Below are 17,656 nucleotides of genomic sequence, written 5' to 3'. Positions count from 1 at the left end.
TTAGAACAACACAAACATTTAAATGTCCCCTCTTTGGTGATTTCAAATTGTGCAATTTTCTTTTTCAGTAGGCAGTCATTACTCTCAGTCGCCATTTGAATCTATCATGCTGTTGTGAAACAAATTATGTGTGTTTGACATTCTAAGTGTCAGTGTTTGGTTTTGCTAATGGATTTCTTCTGACAGAGAGGTGAGCGGGATCGCTTAGTGTCACCATGTGGATTGCAGACACAATGAACAAAATGGATGGCCTCATGCTTTCTAAGTGTGTGTTATTCTGTTGCTTGCATCCTCAGTGATGGCTGGACATACTTAGATTAATAGGAAGGTTTTTATGTATGTGTGTGTGTGTGTGTGTGTTACATATTGTTATGATCTTGTAGCCTGACACATTGGAGATGAAGATCATGGAGATTATCTTACAAAATGGATTGCATCTGTTGAGACTGAGAGTAAACACAGAAATGAAAACTCCCCTTTGATAAAAAAAACCCACTCACGTTATTTGATGTAAATAAAGACTTTTTAAAAAATTGATATTCATTCGTTCTTAAACTTTCCCTGTGAGTATTGTAGGTTTATGTTGAACTCAACTTGCTCATTAATGTCATTCAGTGCAGCGTTATTTCAATCATTCATCTGCACTAAACTTAATAAAATTGTAACATTACAGCTGTATTTTTTCAGTTATATGAATGTTAAACAGTGTTCATTTGTCAAATAATTGTTTTATATTGTGGTTGTGGATTTTTAGAATACATTTTGATCAGAAAACAGCATTACTACTTTTAACAACTATAGCTTTTCAACACATCATTTAGCCATGCTTTATGCTTTATAATGCATTCATGTGCGTCCGTGCACACATGACAGCATCTGTGAGCGTTTGCGCAGAGCTGTCATAAAGGCAAAGTCAACAGTGTGTCGCACATTTCTCGGGGGCTCTGAGTGTCTCTAAGCGTGGAGAGTTAAACCTTCAGGCCTTTTGGCCTCCTGACTGTGAATCATTAGGTCAGACTGAATCAAATTAAGATCATTGCTTCGGATGAAATGTCTTTGTTGGACTGTAGAACACAGTGGAGGGGTTATTTAAGATCGCCATGGGTTACAGGATGACGGCAGTTTCACTCTCCTGTTGAGAAACTGTGGAAATGGCTTTTCCCCCTGAGCTAAAGTGGCCTCTAATGCATTGCCTCTTCCCTTTGATGTTGACTATAAATATGAATGGACTGGGGGCTGACGCTGAGGTTATTATTGTATATAATATTTTTTAGAAATGTTTGTGAATATTTATTGTGAGGAACTCAGTGCAGTGGGATATCATGCATGTTTGATCATATGTTTCAACATATGTAAATGTCTTTGTTGCCTGCTTTTAACAATGAAAATGAATGAAATCATTCATGCCAGCATATTTCTAAGTGTCCCTCTCTCGTAATGTGCGATGTATCCCGATAAACTAGGCTATGTGTTGTGGGAATGTGAAATGTTGTTGGAAGTAAGGAGAGCTGATGAGAGATTTTGCTGTCTTAACATTGCAGAGCCATGTTGAAGTAAAGCATTGCATCTTGAGCTTTTCACCAGCCCACATGCTCCCACGTCAAGCCCATATATTTAGCAAGGGGAAAGGCTTTTTTTTTCTCCTTCTGCATGCGCTGTGGTGCGAGAGGTGCACGGGGGTTCTGAAATGTTTGTCTTTGTTCTCCTGGCAGAGTTTCTGTATGTGGGCGTTCACAGTTTCTAGGAGCACCTTGGGAATACATTTCGACAGATGGAGGTTTTAACTGGAGTGCCGGTTTTTGGAGAAAAAAAAACCAGAGCTATATGCTTTTGTAGCCTGATATTTTAATTTGTTTGCGCGTTTGTTTGTTTGCTTATGTGTTGTTTTCTAGCAGGATAATCACAGTGCAGCATACATTAGTGGAGTCTCAATAATATTGTCATGTTGCTTTAAGGCTTAAGCTGATGATCAAATAACTGCAACATGTGACACAATGTTTCATTATCAGTTATGGTTTTGTTGTCTCAAGCAGGTAGGTCCTCGAGATTAAAACATTAAAGTAAAACTATAAATCGTACTCTCTACCATTTCTTTGCCTGGAAATAAGAGAGGACTGACCTGTGCTGCCTGTGGTACTGTCCATGGTGCTGAATTGGTCCAACCTCTAGGCACAAACTTGTCTGTTTGAATCAAGCGTCTAAATTTAAATGACATTAATGTATTCACCACCTGGCCTTTAGTAGTGGTGAGCAAAGACGGACAATATTCTATAGCAGTAGAGTGGACCACAATCTAATACTTGACCTGAATGAAATGCATGTGATACAAGCCGCAGATTGTTTGCTGTGGAAGACAATATTTTTTGCAAGACAAAACAATTCTTACAACCTCGGGGCAGAACCGCAGCATGTTATGACACCCATCTACTAGACCACTTTCCGTCTTTTGTCTGAAACACATTTATTATTCGATTTGACAGCCTCAGAAAAGAGTAATTGCTTTTCTGACCTGTAATTTTAGCTCAGCCTTTGTATAAACTAAAATGCATACCTTTGATTTATGTCTTTTGTCATGCTTTTGAACCCCTTTGAATTTCCTGAACCCATGTGGGCTAGGCTATAACAGTATTTTTCTGCACTCCCTGTTGAGATTTGTTGTCCACATTATGCTTTTTTTTTTGTGTGTGGCTTTGTTAAGCTTATTAAGGAGTGTTCTGATGATGAAATATTATACAACCCCCTAAGTAACTGGAGCGATGCTCATATGTCTATAAGAATCTATCTGTCCCTGTGTTCTATCCTTTCCTCTTATCTCAAAGTTTCTCTCACCTTTTCTCACCCCTCTACCTACCTCTCTTCCACACATTTCCATCACCATATCTCAAAGCCATTTTTCTCTTCACTCAGCAGTGGTGGCACTCCTCTCGGGACCATGGGTGCTAGAGCGCCGCAGGCTTCCCTGGAGCCAGAATGTAACCTACAAACACACCATCTAAGACCAGACAGGACTCGTTTATATTAGTCCTGCTTAAATAAAGTACGGTCATCCAATATCAGGATTCTTTATCAGTAGATGGTGGCCAAAGCATCTGTTCTTATATTTAGGCCACCATTTTAGGGTCTATTTTTTTGTACTTAAGAAAAGTCAAATTTCTTGTGCTTCATAATGCGGTGTGTAATTTAATCTCCAACGTTCAGCACACAGTGTGCGCTCTATAAGATATGTAGACACTTTTGAAACCAAACAAATAGGTCACTGTTATGGTAATGTGCTATAAATAGTTGTGTGTGGGCGTGTGTGTGCAGACTAGTGTTGTTAGTGTTGCTCTGTGTGTGTCAGGGATGTTGCGTCTAATTTTAGGCTCTCGGGAGAACAGAGCAGTGAAGAGATCAGGAGAGTGAAGAAGGAGCGAGCCCCAGCTCCACCAGCTAATGGTTTAGTGTTTGTAATAACTTGCTTGGGAGGTATCTTCCACTGTAATATATCTGCTCAGCAGCAGATAGCCCCTCCATACATTACCAGGGCTTGAGAGCATTATAAACAGCTGAATACAGCCTTGGCTTTCCAATAAACCAATATTATTAAAAAGTCTATGCCTAATAAATAAAAAGGGATTTAATCTACCACACCTTCCTATTTAGACCCCTTTGCAGGCCGGAATGAAGGCACAGAATCAGCAGAGGTAAAGTAGTTTCTGAATAGAATGAATACAGACAGGAAAGGTAATTTATTAATGCACTTTTCCTAACTCATTCTCCATCAGACTGCCTTGCACTCAGTGCATAATTTTAAGAGAGGCTCATTAAAATCCAGATCTGCATAAACAGAACAGATACAAAAATCAGAGAAAAATGCATTCACTGGATTACAGATATGAAATAACCGTTTTGGTTTCCAATTAAGCTTTTGCTGTGTAACTAGCCAAAAGGACTCTATGTCTTACTTTCAGTCTAGCTTTTTTTCTCATCTCACTCGCCCACTTTTTCCCCCTTCAATCTGCCACGTTGCATGAGAAATTAAATCACCCCCCTCCACCCATTCACATGGAAAGCCCCCTTTTCGAGTACATTTTGTTTTAATGCAGAGAGACAGCGCTGTCCTTTTTAGTCATGCCCTGTTCCTGACAAATAGACCCCAAGCCCTGCACAGCCCGTTGCTATATGCACAAGCTTTGTGGTCAGAGAATGTCACTACCTTTACTTCCGTCACAGACTCTTGCGTCAAAGAATTGACCATTTTTAGCTGTATCGCTAGATTTGGAGGAAAAGGGTCTGTGGCTCCCAAATAATGTGAGCAGCAACAAAGATGCTACTGGAGGAGCAGATACAGATATATATATATATATACATACTTAAAACTGATTATGAAGAAAACAGCAAAGCCTCAATAAGACGGGTAGGTCATGAATGGTATCATGGTGAGTGATAGTCAGTTCAGTTAATAAAAACCTCTCAAACTTTTATATGAACACGGTGTTGGATTTTACTAGTCAGGGGCTAGCTGAACAGATGACGCATCAAAAAGACATCTCTGCTCTGCCCGAACGAAGGCTCTCCTTCATTAAGTTCGCAATCTTAATGCTTCGTTCTCAAATATCACTAAAGTTTGGCTCTGAAAGAATGTAGATTCTCAGGGGAGTGGGTAATGCTGACACCAGTGATATACCGTCACTGTGCTGCATGGAGCCATGACTGAGCAATGACACTATATAGGATGATAAAGCTTTGCAAGTATTCTGCACTGCACAAGTCAAGCAGTATGTGATGCTGACAACGTAGAATGCGAATAGAAGGAGTAGTAAAATCAAGTAACCTCTAATATTTTTTTACTGTGCATTGAGTCATGGAAAACTGACTCCTGTTGCTCTTGGCTCACAGTTGGTGGGGGTGTATATGAATGATTGTGTGTTTCTTTTTGTGAATATCAATGACCTTTATTCATTATCTTCGAGATATGAATTCACGTAGTTTAATCACAGTCTCAATCTCCTTAATTCTGTAGAATCCGGTAGATTTAGATGAGTCGACTTCGTTGAATTCAGCAACGTGTAAAGGCATTAAATGGAAAACTGTGACTGTGACACATTTCTGTCATTGTCCAGTACCTTGTTAGTTTTGAGACCAGACCCTCTGTTTTGATTCGGCCGTAGAGATGCAGCTGAAAAACTGTTTCAACTAAATTGTCCCTGAATTGTGGTCACTGAGGTGCAGCCTAGTCTGTTTTACTGGAACAGTGTTGTAGGTATAAGCTAATAGTTTCACTCAGCGTTCTCTGAGCCTTACACTTTTTTTGTGCTGCTGTTTTCAAAGTCCCCCCTCTGTATGTGAAACAACAAGAAGCTAGCAACCTAGTGAAAGCTGCACACTACAAATGACAAGTTTAAAGATTTGGATAGTAACATAAGGCAAATATTACCAAGAATATGAATATGTACTTTTCAAGGGCGCTACTGATGCATTCTGGGTTTAGCACCACCACTGGGCTTATGGCTGAATTACAGACATACAAGGTAGCTGGAGCAATGTTTCCTACAATCGGAGACTGACAACAGATTGAGCCAAACGTTTTTCCTGTTGTGGCACAGTGCAGTGGAGGGAGATCTGGCTGTGTGAGTGGCTCGACCTCGTATTCATATTGAGTGGCAAAGTGTCATGTGGCTAACTGATGAGTTGAGAAAACAGTGGCAAAATAGGAAATAATAAAATGACAATTTACCTCTTTTTCATGGATTTCCATTAACAGTGCACAGTTGATTCAGCCATTTAATTGTAAGAATGTCATCCTCCTAGTGTACAGTAATTGTTAAAGATCCTTGCAGCAGAAAGTTTGTCTCCTCATCTGCCTAGAATTGTGTTTTTATTGCTCAAATACTCACCAGCAGGACGACAATTGCAGGTTTAAGTTGACAGTCAGACCTACAGAACACGTACAGGCCTATTTGTGTCTAACTGAAACCGACACATGTCAAGGTAGATCAATCCCCAAATGTGTAATCTAGGTATGTTAGTCTGGCTGAGAAAAGTACAATTTCAGTTGGACTAAAATAATAAATCCAACATTTTGACCTGACCTTAACTGCATGATTATCATTGCACCAGTGAAGATGACGCTTCCCGAAGGAACCGTGATGTCCCTTAATCCTTAACTAAGACCTTATTGTAACTGAAACAACCATGATATTTCTCTAAACTTCACCAAGTGCTGTTTGTGCCTGATAAAGTCATTTCTAACAGTTTGAGAAGACATGTTTGCAAGAAAATCTGCAGCTGACGGTATTACTTATCTGATTAATATTCTGCATTGTCAGCATCACATACTTCATAGCACTACTTACTCTAAGCTTTATCAGCCTTCATTGTCTGTGCCCATCCACGGCTCCATGCAGCGTCGTCACATTTCACCAGTGAGTTTTGATCACCGATAGCGCAGCGAGGCTGATGTTTGCTGCACACTCGCTGGAGAAATCCATCCGTCTCGTGACCCAGCAGAGACAAACGGCACACATCGCAGCAATTTTTTACTCTCCTTTGATACACCTGCTCAGTTGCCTTGAGAAGAAAGAGCAGATTGTTTGTTTTGCTCAGGCCTCTTTCATTTCACACAGAGAGAGAAAAAAAGAGACCATTAATATTTTCCTGCCATACATCATATACACTGATAATGCAGGCGTTGCTTGAAGATGAAAAGAAATAGTGCATTACTGTCACCGTGGCAGATGACACATGAAGCTCTCGCTGGGTGCCTACACTGAATAGCCATGATGCTTTTGTCTAGGAGAAGCATGGAAGTAAATAGAGTGAGAGAGGGAGTAATGGGGGTGGAAGAGGGAAGAGTAAGTTTGATTATAGGACATATTTAGACGAAAAAGGAAATAAAGGCAATAACAAAAAAGAAGCAAGACAAAATAAAAAAAAAACACATGAAAGACATGCCAGCAAACCGTTCATTTCCGATATAAATAAAATATCTGAGATGTTTGATGAGGTTTTTCAAACTATTTCATTTTTTTAAACTCCATAAATTTTCTAAAGTTACAAAAAAATCCCTCAATTTATCATATTACCGAACTTGACTTTCTTATGCTTCGAGTGTCGTCCCTGTGCACAGAGGGTTGGGGTTCTGCAAAAGAGGACGGGAGAAACAGGCCAAAAGAAACAACTGAAGTTGAAAAACTAGCTTAAAAAAAAACAGAACAAATCCAAACCCAAAACTATTAATATTTGTAAGCGACTTTACAGAAAAACAAGCCTAAAGTCACTCGCAATAAGTGGACTTGGCAAAGCCGCTCGTGCTCAGTGGCTGCCAGTCCTCTAGGGCTGTGAGTGCTCCATCTCTATTTATCACTCTATAAATCAGTAAATAGTGTCAACAGCCATGAAAATATATTTTTGGAATGTTTTTTTTGGAGAATAAAATGTTCCATCAATCAGTCTATGAATGATAGATTGACAAACCCATGGGCAAAATACCTTCAAAATATAGATAATTGAACAGGAATGTTTGTTGTCTGCAGGTGCTGCTGAAGTATAGATTTCCAATTTAGAAGATGAGAAAAAAACTCCTTTTGAGGAACTAGAATTTTACTGAATGCAGACACGTCATATAACTCAAAAATTATTTGCTCATTGGATCAATGCTTTTGAAATAGTGCTCATTCCCTCTGCAACAACCTCTGACTTGAATATGTCGCCATGGCTTTATCCATTGTTCACAGTTGTGAAATGTATGCAAATGTTGTGATATTTAATTAGATGATGCCTCATTTACATATGTCAGCACAACCTTTCAGGAAATATATAATAGGCAACTCAAATTTAATAGTGCTAACTCACTCACACACTGTTAGAGTCCAGCTCTTGAGAGGAGGAGGGAGGACATTTGTGATCTGGGTAACAGAAGGATTGTTGCTTTGCATACATTTATATAAATTAAGACAAAACAGGACATATTGTTGGTATTTTATACCGTTTGTGTTAGGGCAAGTGAAAATTGACTGTAAATTTGTGAGTCACTTGACTTCCAGGGAAGTGAAGAAAAATGTTAGTTAAAACCTGTCATGTCTTGAGTCTTCCCTTGGAGCACATGCAGCATGTGACGTGTGTGCTATTACGATTTTAGGCTGTATAAACACATTTTTTGTAAACTTGGTTGTAGAAAATAAATATTTTCCCACATTCATCATATATTTTTGCTTTACTGTGAATTAAAATAGGATTATGGAGATTTTGGCACATTCAAAAATCTACTGACGGCAAAAAGCTGGTTCTTATTCAATACTTGAATATGTGTAAAGAAATGGATTAATGAGAAAAGTGCTGTATGTGAATGGTTGCCAAATAAAATTTTAGATTCATATGCGCTAAATTATATTTTTGCTAATAGTAAGAGGCTTCCATTTTCTTCTACCATCTGTTTTATTGGTGTGTTTTGCTGAACCATATAAGCAAATTAAGAATATAAAAAGTAGAACCATCACTGTTATATTTTTAAGTAATCTATGGAAGATGTTTTTGTGTTCTCAGTAGCCACTCTCTGATTTCACTCTCCAGCTGTCTCTCTAAGGGCATGTGACCCAGCAGTAGGCTTGTGGGAAATGTAGTGATGCTGTCAAGCTTATAGCCTCCCCAGAGCTTCCAAGGAAACAACAGAAGGAAACATTGGAACAACCCCAAAATGTCGACATGAACCTGTGTATTTGTCAGGCTGACCTGGATTTACTAAAAACAGCACTCAGTCTTACTCGAGAAAAATGTCACCACACAACATATTGCTTGTTTGAGAGACAGAAAATCAGATGGATTTGGCATAGTTAAGTGTAGTTCTCCTCTTGAGATGCAGCTCTGCCACTTTGCCTATCTTGTGCAAGACCCTTGTCAAGTCTAGACATTATCAAGTGCAAGACTAACTGGCAACAACAAATGAGACTTTGCTTTTTAAAAGCAAGACGAGGCAGTACTTGAATTTAAAGTGGGAACACTGAAGTCTCAATCGTAATCTACCAGAATGCCAACATGCGCTCACACTGTTGTGCACAGACATGCTCATGTGAACTCAACCAACTTTTCCATTTTGTTAGAAACCTAAAGTGAGAAACTGTGCAGCAGAGAAAATGTTCACAAATCCCCCCCTCCAGTTCTCTGCCACTTCACGCTCTACCCTCTTTCGCCCGACACCCACAACACTCACACTTCCTGCCCCCATTCTCACTTTTGCCTCAGTGGCAAACCAAGGTTTATTTCCCTGGTGGAAATATTGGACTGTCAGTCAGATCAATTGCCAGTGTCCAGGGCACTTCATGGTTCCTCTAATTATAAGCCTGTGCAGCTGGCGCGGGCCCACGTAGCTGTGGGGCAGCCATTGTAATAGAGGCATCACTGGGCTATAGATGGATAGAGTGAAGCGTCGGCCAAAGCCTCGCAGTCATTGCTTGCGTCGGTGGAGAGGCTTTACTCCAGCAGTCAGAGCAGGGGCCAGGGTGTCTTATCTGGCTCCTCCATGCGGCTCGCTGTATGCTGGGGGAGTGCATTACCAATTCTCTACCCCTCTCTCGCTCTCTCTTCCTCCTTTCTCCCTCGTGCCGCTCCTCGGTGCTCACATCCTTATGAGAAATCTAGGCACTTTGCCATGTTTGCGTGTAGAGACATTGCCTTCTTTTCAGCAATAGTGCTCTCCTGATGGGTGGCTTTGGTTATACTGAAAGTGCATGTGTGCTCGTGAACCCTCAGATTTTTGGATGCAGTATTATCATATGCTTTTTTTATTTACTCTTGTGAAAATACTGGAGTTTGATCAGTGTGGGCTGGCGTCACCGAATAACCTTCAGCTGTGTGTCTGTGACAAATCTTGCCTCATATTTTCTCCCTACAAACATTGCGGTGCTCTCTCACATTCTCACCAGTACAAGTGTGAATACTATGTAGAAATGGCTCTACGCACCCCCCTCCATCCTCCTCCTCCCATCACTTGCATTGTGAGATCCCCATCTTAACATGCTGAATAGGTGTGAGAAGGAAAGCATGTGAGAGGGAGAGACGGAGGGGTGAAAAAAGACTGAAAGAAAAGGAAAAAGGAGAGAGTGTGACAAGGAAGCGAGCAGAGCGGAGATGAACAAGAGAAAATGAGTGCAGACAGCAAATAGGTGGGGGCGGCGAGAGCGAAGGAGCGAGGCAAAGAGATGAGGGGGAAATAAAGAGAAAGAGACAATTGTGATCCAAAAAGACACTAAAATGTGAAAGTGTGCAAAGGACACACACACACACACACACACACACACATACACACACACACACAATGGGGAAGAGTCAATGCTGTAAGACAGGGAGGTATGAAAGAAAAACAAACAGAAGAAATGAGGAACACCAGAAGCAAACTACCATCTGAAATAGACAAACGGAGTTATATAAGCAGATGCTGATGCTGTAAGGGAATGGCGGGCCTCGGCTAGAGACGAGGAAGGCTCTCTGTCACCGGAAGAGGGAAAGAAGGACAGAGAGAGACAGAAATTTTAGGGAAAAAAACAACACAGTAGGCAGCATGCGGTACTGAATGACAGGCGGAGCACATGAAACAAGGATTTGATGTGAGGCGTGTGTATCACTAGTCAGGAGAAAGTGATTTGGATATGTGGTATTTGTGTAACAGAAAGCCCTTGAAAGTCTCAAAAAGTGTGCGGGTCAATGAGGGATTAAACGGCTTTGAGGGAATACTGGGAACGTGTGTCTACATCAGTATGATTTTATGTTGCACTTAATACGTATAAGACTGTGAAGCCATGTTCCAAGACGTGCTCAGCATAACAGCACTGTTATTAATGATTTAGATATCAGGATAGATGATAGATACACAGCTGCTCGTAAGCTGAAGAACACCTCAAGTTTCCAGCTTTTATTTGCTTAATGTCTCAATGTGCAGCTTGTTTCCCCCTGATTTTTGCCATTTTTGCAAGTTCTTTCCTGCTGTCACTTGCCCGGTCAAACCTGCAGCTTCCAAGTTCAAACTGACACTTGCTGACTTGGACACTGTAAAGTTCCTCGGAGCAATTCGCCTGTCAGATGTTGACTCTGAGGAAGTTGTCTTCTGGTTCTGTTATGGTTTTGGGGTCTGCCAGACCTCTTCCTGTCAGAGGAGGAAACGGTTCTCTGACACCTTGGCTTTATTTGCAATCTCTGTAAGAAAACTGTTCACACTTTGCAGTGTTATAATGGCCTGTCTATGTTTGTTAATTGCATTTTCTCTCACCACGGTAATGTGATTTACTACTTCCTGCAGTAAAACCATGTCCAAACAATTACTCCGAGTTTGTCCTGTAACTTTTTGTGCAGGCGGGAGGCTTTCAAAGGTGTTGTTTGCTTTAGTTTTTAAAGCTTGTTTTATTTCCAGTGTTGCAGAAAAACTGTTAATCTGTAACGAAAAAACCTTTTGTTAAGTCACTTTTTCGTTTTAGGAATTTTTTTTAGTCTAACAATTGGACTATTTAAGGTGATTATTTGGAAGCATTCAATGTTGTGTATTAACATATGTGTTCCTCATATACACTATGTGTATGTGAGGACTCGCATGACACTACGCTGTTCATGCCGTTGTGGGTGATGTGTGTGTGTGTGTGTGTGTGTGTGTGTGTGTGTGTGTGTGTGTGTGTGTGTGTGAGCACCGCGTCCTCAAACATATATTTGCACTGCTGGGAGGAGGGTTGGTTAGGGGGGTGGGGGAGATTTAAACTGCATGGTCTGGCAAACCAAATAGACCATGAAAGGAAAAAATAACAAAATCTGACCCCCTTCCCTTCCTCTCCATTCCCTACTCCCAAATTCCCAGTGGATCACCGACAGCAGCTCCAGCCCACTCTTCACTCCCTTCCTTTGTATTTCAAACCACTGGCTCCCTTTGCTTCCCTTTATCTTTTATTTCGTTTCATATATTTTTGGGCCGATTCTATCCCTGGTAATGTTTTCCTTCATGGCCTCTCTTCTCCTCCCTCTGTGCTCCCCTCCTCCCTCCCCTTCTCTCCTCTCTCCTTCTCCGTCCTCTGACCCCTTCCATTTTGACTCTCAGCCTGTCAGAGGTGTGACAGGTGTGTCGCGGCTCTCTCCATCACTCTCTCAACTTGTTGACCTTTGTCTTTAAGATTACTCCGCTCACATCTCTCCCCTTGCCAGCTGGGATTGACAAGATTGCCTGGCAACAAAAGCTCCGGCTGATGTGCTGTGACCACGCCACCTTGTCGGCTTCCAGTCAGCTGCCCCTATCTCAACCTGCCACCCAGTTGAGATCGGTCTATGTGTGGGGGCAAGTTCATTGTATTCGTGTGTGTGTGTGTGTGTGTGTGTGTGTGCGTGCCTTTTAGACTTTTCTGTATTAATTATCTATTCATGCAAGAGAAAGTGAAAAAAGGGCAGTGAGGAGAAAAAAGACAGGGAGGAGATGAAAGCAACACAAGTAATGGGGACCTGAAAGGTTGAGACAGAAGTAATGCGAAGTTCAAAACTACAAAGAAAGGATGACAGAGAGCGGAAGCACAGGCAGAGATGTCTATGGAAGTCTCAGTCATGGTTTCTCCCACTGTTCGCGGTGTATAATCGCTCAGCCTTACCACAGTAATGACACCATCTGGGCCTGGGGAAGACGGAAGCTTCAGCTGAAAAATGAATCGCATAGAAGTGGGGCGATTAAAGTATCAGTAGTACAAGACCTCGTCTTCATAAGGATTGGATTTCTTTAATAAAAATTGGAATGCATTTAGTTTGGAATGTTTAGCTGTTGAAAAATATGAGGGGTGTGTATGAACATTTTCTATTTACACTCATTGCCTTGGCATGGTTATCATGTATACATTTCCCTTGAGGAGAGCCCTCTTTATTGTGATTGTATATTGTTCACCTGAATTCATTCACCAACACTAATGTCACATTGAGCCTCAACATTTCGTTCCTAGAAAATGGTCTTAGTCTAACAAATAAAGGTTAGTAGTGTAACTCAAGGCTCCGAGGCTTGTGTTGCACTTTTGTTGCATCCGTGTTTGAAATATCACCTTTTTTTATATTTTGTTTTGTTTTAACATTATTTTTGTGAGCATGTGCTGGAAAGGGAGGGGGAAAAAACTGACAATGATGGTTTTCAGTGACCTGTTGCCGTGGCAACACTTCTCTATTGATCTAGCCAGCCCTCATCTCCTTTTACATTCGCCTTCACTCTCACTTCGCTCTCACTTTCCCCCCTCTATCAGTCTCTCTTTAGTTACTCTCTCCATTCCGGGCCTCACTTGCTTTCCATCCGTCTGTCGTGTTCTGTCATGGAGATTGATGCCTTGTGGGGCTATGCTAACCTTCACCTGGTTCTAGCATACATTCTGCTCCTCTGTTCCAATCTGTCAGATTGGATCCACCGCTACCTGCCTTATTCATAAACACATTTATTCAGAATTTAAATCCTAACCGCAGGCGATGATTCAGTAAATACTTTGAAGTGCAACTGCATAGCGTGATTGCATTATTAAATGTTCTTATGCCCAAATATAGACAAACTGCAGGCTAGGAACAAAAATGTACTTCATGCTCATTCCAGCTCATTTTAATTCATTCTGTAATCCATGCTGCATTTGCCCCCTGACATTCTGTTGATAACATGCCAAGTGCATTTTTTTCCTGTTCTTGCATCAACTTGCACACTATTTCACTTTTAGAGCTATGAAATGAGTAGGCTGTGTAGGGTTTGATGTACTCTAGCATTTGATTAAGTAAACAGTGGCATTAATACAAGTTGAACTTCAAGGTGTAATGAGAGTAGCTTTACAGTTTATGATATTTTCAAGTGGTTATCTTTGGTATTATCTGTGGTATGACATATTATTCTATGATATTTAAAGATAATACCCATCTAATGGCACAGAATTTTCATTTTATGATTCCCTCCAGACTCCTGCTGAAACATAATCTCTTAGACAAGCCAATTTTTTTTAAGGCCGGTGTAATTGTGTATTTTTACTTCTTCTGCACAAATTATCCTTAAAATTCAAACCAATTTTTATGCCCTGAGGGCTTCTCCCTAACTTCAGAATTTATCAGTGTGCTCTTATTCAATTTTGCTATTCAAGAGGCTGTTTCTTTTCTTCCACTCTCAAATGAATAATTTAACTGAACATTGAAAATAGACTTGCTTGTTCTGTGTATAGCAACAACGCAGATATGTGTGTATTGTTGTATTTATTGTATAAATCCACTTTGTTGTTTCCCCATCATTTTTTCAGTGTACGAGGATACAACTTTTCATCATCCTACAGTGAAGGCTTTTTAGTGTGCAGGCCTCCAACACAATAGCCCAGTAGTGAAGCATGTGAGTGTATGTGTTGTGTGGGAGTGTGCTGCTGTGAGCCCTACAGTAGGTGGCTGATACATCACATATTATAACTAATAATGGTCATCAGGCATCACTGGGATTCAATACAGCTGATCCACTGCTTCAACCAATATACTGTACATATACTGGGAACTGTACATTCTTGAACTAGGGGTGAGTAATCGGCTCTACTTTCAGGTCATGCTTAATAGAAATTACCAATACAATCTCGGTGGGGGGGTGGAGCATTGGAGCATTGGAGCACATCAGTTAGAAGCCAGCATTGCTGAAGGCTCTCCTTATTCCCTTGCACTCACATTTGGCCTAAGCACGTCCCTGTTATTACTGGGCTACACCAGTCTGATATTTGGCCGGTGATCTCACACAGCTGATGTCATATTTCGTCACAGGGGTGAAAATCCACTCCCGCGTCTGGCTCTGTACGCTACACATTGTAACATGTACCTTAATGAGAGAGGTGACAAGTTTGGCAAGAGAGTTCAGGTGAGAGACAAGTGGTAAATGCAATATTCTCACGCTCTCATCCTGCCACAGCATCATATGTCAGGATAAGTTTTTTCTTTGTTGACGTGGTTTGCTCCCTTGCTATATGCGAGGCTGCTGTCTGGATTTAAAAATTGGTTTGTCAGTGCCAGAAGTGCAAACTATCATTTTGTTGCCGTATCCGTCACTAAGAAGCTCTAAAACTGCCTCAAGCTAGCACTGCAGGCAGCGGAGTTAAAGCCACAGAAAAGAGCCACAATAGACAAACTGGGACATGAATAAGGATTTAATTCACGTGTCTAACAGCCCCATAACTGTTTTAGGAAATGCTCTCTTTGGAATAACAATCATTATTCATCTCTTAAATTGCAGATTGATGATCTGATCATCGAACACAAGTTTAACTCTATATATATATATATATATATATATAACAGGACAAATATGGACCATTCATACAAGTAGGTACTGTATAATGAAACACAATAGTATCAAACAATCAGAATCCTGGTGTAGCATCAACATCAAACAATTACTTTTAGTTGCAAGAAGAAACGCTAATTTTATCATTAAATCCAGGAAAACGGGAGAAAGAAGGGTTATTGAATGAGGAATCCTGTTTGTAGGCTCATGACATTTTGTAAACTAGAATCTGTAACTTTAGATCTGTTTTTCAGGATGATGTGATTCTGATTCAAATGAAGTGTGTTATGGTTTAGGTGATAGAATCTGATCGTACAGAAATGTCGATGCTTGAAGTGCTTGTCGTGACTCTGTAACTTCTCTGGATGTGGGTCAGGGTTAGATTACCCAGGTAGTACACAGTAAATTTTATTTTGAGCTGTATTTTGAAATTTCCAGTGAATAATGTCATATTATGTTTTGTTTTGTAATATATTCTGATAAACTCTTCTTGGGGTCTTTGCTAATGCTCAGGCCGTGGTAGGAGACCAGTGTATTTCATGCTGTTCATCACTTTTGCAGTATTGTCTTCCATCTTTCTCATAAATTGTCAACTTAATCCACACTCCAGCTTTAGCGGCGTGATGTCATTTTCTGCCAACTATTGAGGAAATGAAGTGCCGGAACAGAAAAAAATTGTTTGGTAGGGACGAGGCAGGGGGCTTGTTTTGTCTGAGTGAGGCAGTGGAAGCCACAAATGACATCCAGCTTTTTACTAGACACAGGCTATCTGAACGGATGTTTCCTACACATCGATCCTTTTCCACGCATCAGTCAATCTTTACATCCTGATCAGACACACTTATTCAGAGGGGAACATGAAGGTGAACAGTTAAATTATTGCCCCCCCGCCCCAAAAAAATCACAGATGGGTGTACAGATGGGCAATCTGCTGTAACTTTGACCCGATGTAGTTTCCAAAATAATGTATTCATTGCTTTTATTCTCTTTCCTGATGACACTCTTTAGCACTTTCCCGAATATAGATGAAACTCATTAGGTTACTATCAGTGTGTTTAATTTGTAGGACCTGTGTGACATGTTGGAGGCTCTCATTCAGGAAATATGACATTATCTTGTCGAGAGTTTGTCTCGGTTTGTGCTTGCTTCCCTTCCTCTTCACACTGGTCTTCCTTTCTTCCCTACATGTCTTGCTACTCCTTTAACAGCCAGCTTGGTTCCTCTCTCCCCTGCCTGCCGGCTCTCCTGCCTCACTCTGTGGCTGCCTTCACACTATGACAGCCCACTAATGAAAGCAAGATAAGCATGCCAAGCAAACTGTTCATCTCAAATTAGAAAAAAAAAAAAACTTCTCACACTTAAAAAAAAAAAAAAACAACACACCCCACCACCACCACCTTATCATTGCTGTATTCCTCACTGTTGTGCCTGTCCCTAGCTAGCCGGAGCAAATTTGATTGGGTCTGGATAGGGAGAGAATGGCAGCAGATAAGGCACCCGAAACTGTCGCCAAACAAGGCCTGATGCAGCTGAGGATAAGGGCCAAAACGCAATTATGCTGGCAGAATTCTTATATTAGACCCCAATCACCAGTATAACACTGCTGCCACCTCCGTTGCCATTCCTCTACCGCTTCATTCTCCCATCCGTCCTTCACTAACTCTCAGTGAGAGACGAGTGTCTAATCTGTGTGGCTACAGATCTCTCTCTCAGGTCTTAACATGGCTGTAATCACACACACGTACACACACACCCCTCCCCTGTCAGATGGACCGTGCCTGATAACAGCACCACTGAAGACACTTTCCCCCCCTCCCTCCATGGAATAGGCCAGCACTTGTCAGCATGGAGATAGTTACAGCTGTTTTCCTCTTTCTTCCTTAATGCATTTCACACTTACTCCGAGCATTTTGGAGACCCTAATGGGGGAATACATGTCACAGCAGCACTCAGGCTACTGTCATCCATTTCTTAGCCCACCAACCAGTATATAGCCATACTCCTATTCCGTCTATTCCTGTTCCTTCAATGCGTGCCTTTATCATTAAAAAAGGCTTGCTATGGAAACACTGGACAGTTGTTCCCTTTGCCACATAGTCACGACCCTTTCAGAGAGGCAGTTACCAGGGCTGGAACATTTTCTGCTAATGACAGAGGGGCATTCCCCTTTCCCAGAGCTCTTTGTCATGGAAAATGGACTCTAATTATAATAATGGCGACGACCGCTGACAGCTAATATAAAGGCCTGCCATTATCCCAAACATAGCAGTATCTATCTCAGTTATATTTTGTTTGTCTTGTATAGTGTCAGTGTCTTGAAGGGTGCAGCCTACCAAGTGAAATCCCCCCCAAAAAGCACTTGTATTAAAATCAAACAAAGCAGGATTGTATATATTC

The 17,656-nt window shown here is 41.0% G+C and overlaps 1 protein-coding gene across 8 annotated transcripts in view; it reads left to right on the top strand.

Moving 5' to 3' along the window:
- celf5a (cugbp, Elav-like family member 5a) overlaps positions 1–17,656 on the top strand; it is a 207,090-nt gene that overhangs the window by 33,518 nt on the left and 155,916 nt on the right. The gene's annotated exons all lie outside the window — the stretch shown is intronic.

The sequence above is a fragment of the Aulostomus chinensis genome, chromosome 14 (assembly GCF_037954235.1).
Source record: "Aulostomus chinensis isolate RoL2024-O1b breed Wild chromosome 14, RoL_Achi_v1.0, whole genome shotgun sequence".
NCBI lineage: Eukaryota > Metazoa > Chordata > Actinopteri > Syngnathiformes > Aulostomidae > Aulostomus > Aulostomus chinensis.
This window is presented reverse-complemented; position numbering and strand designations above follow the sequence as displayed.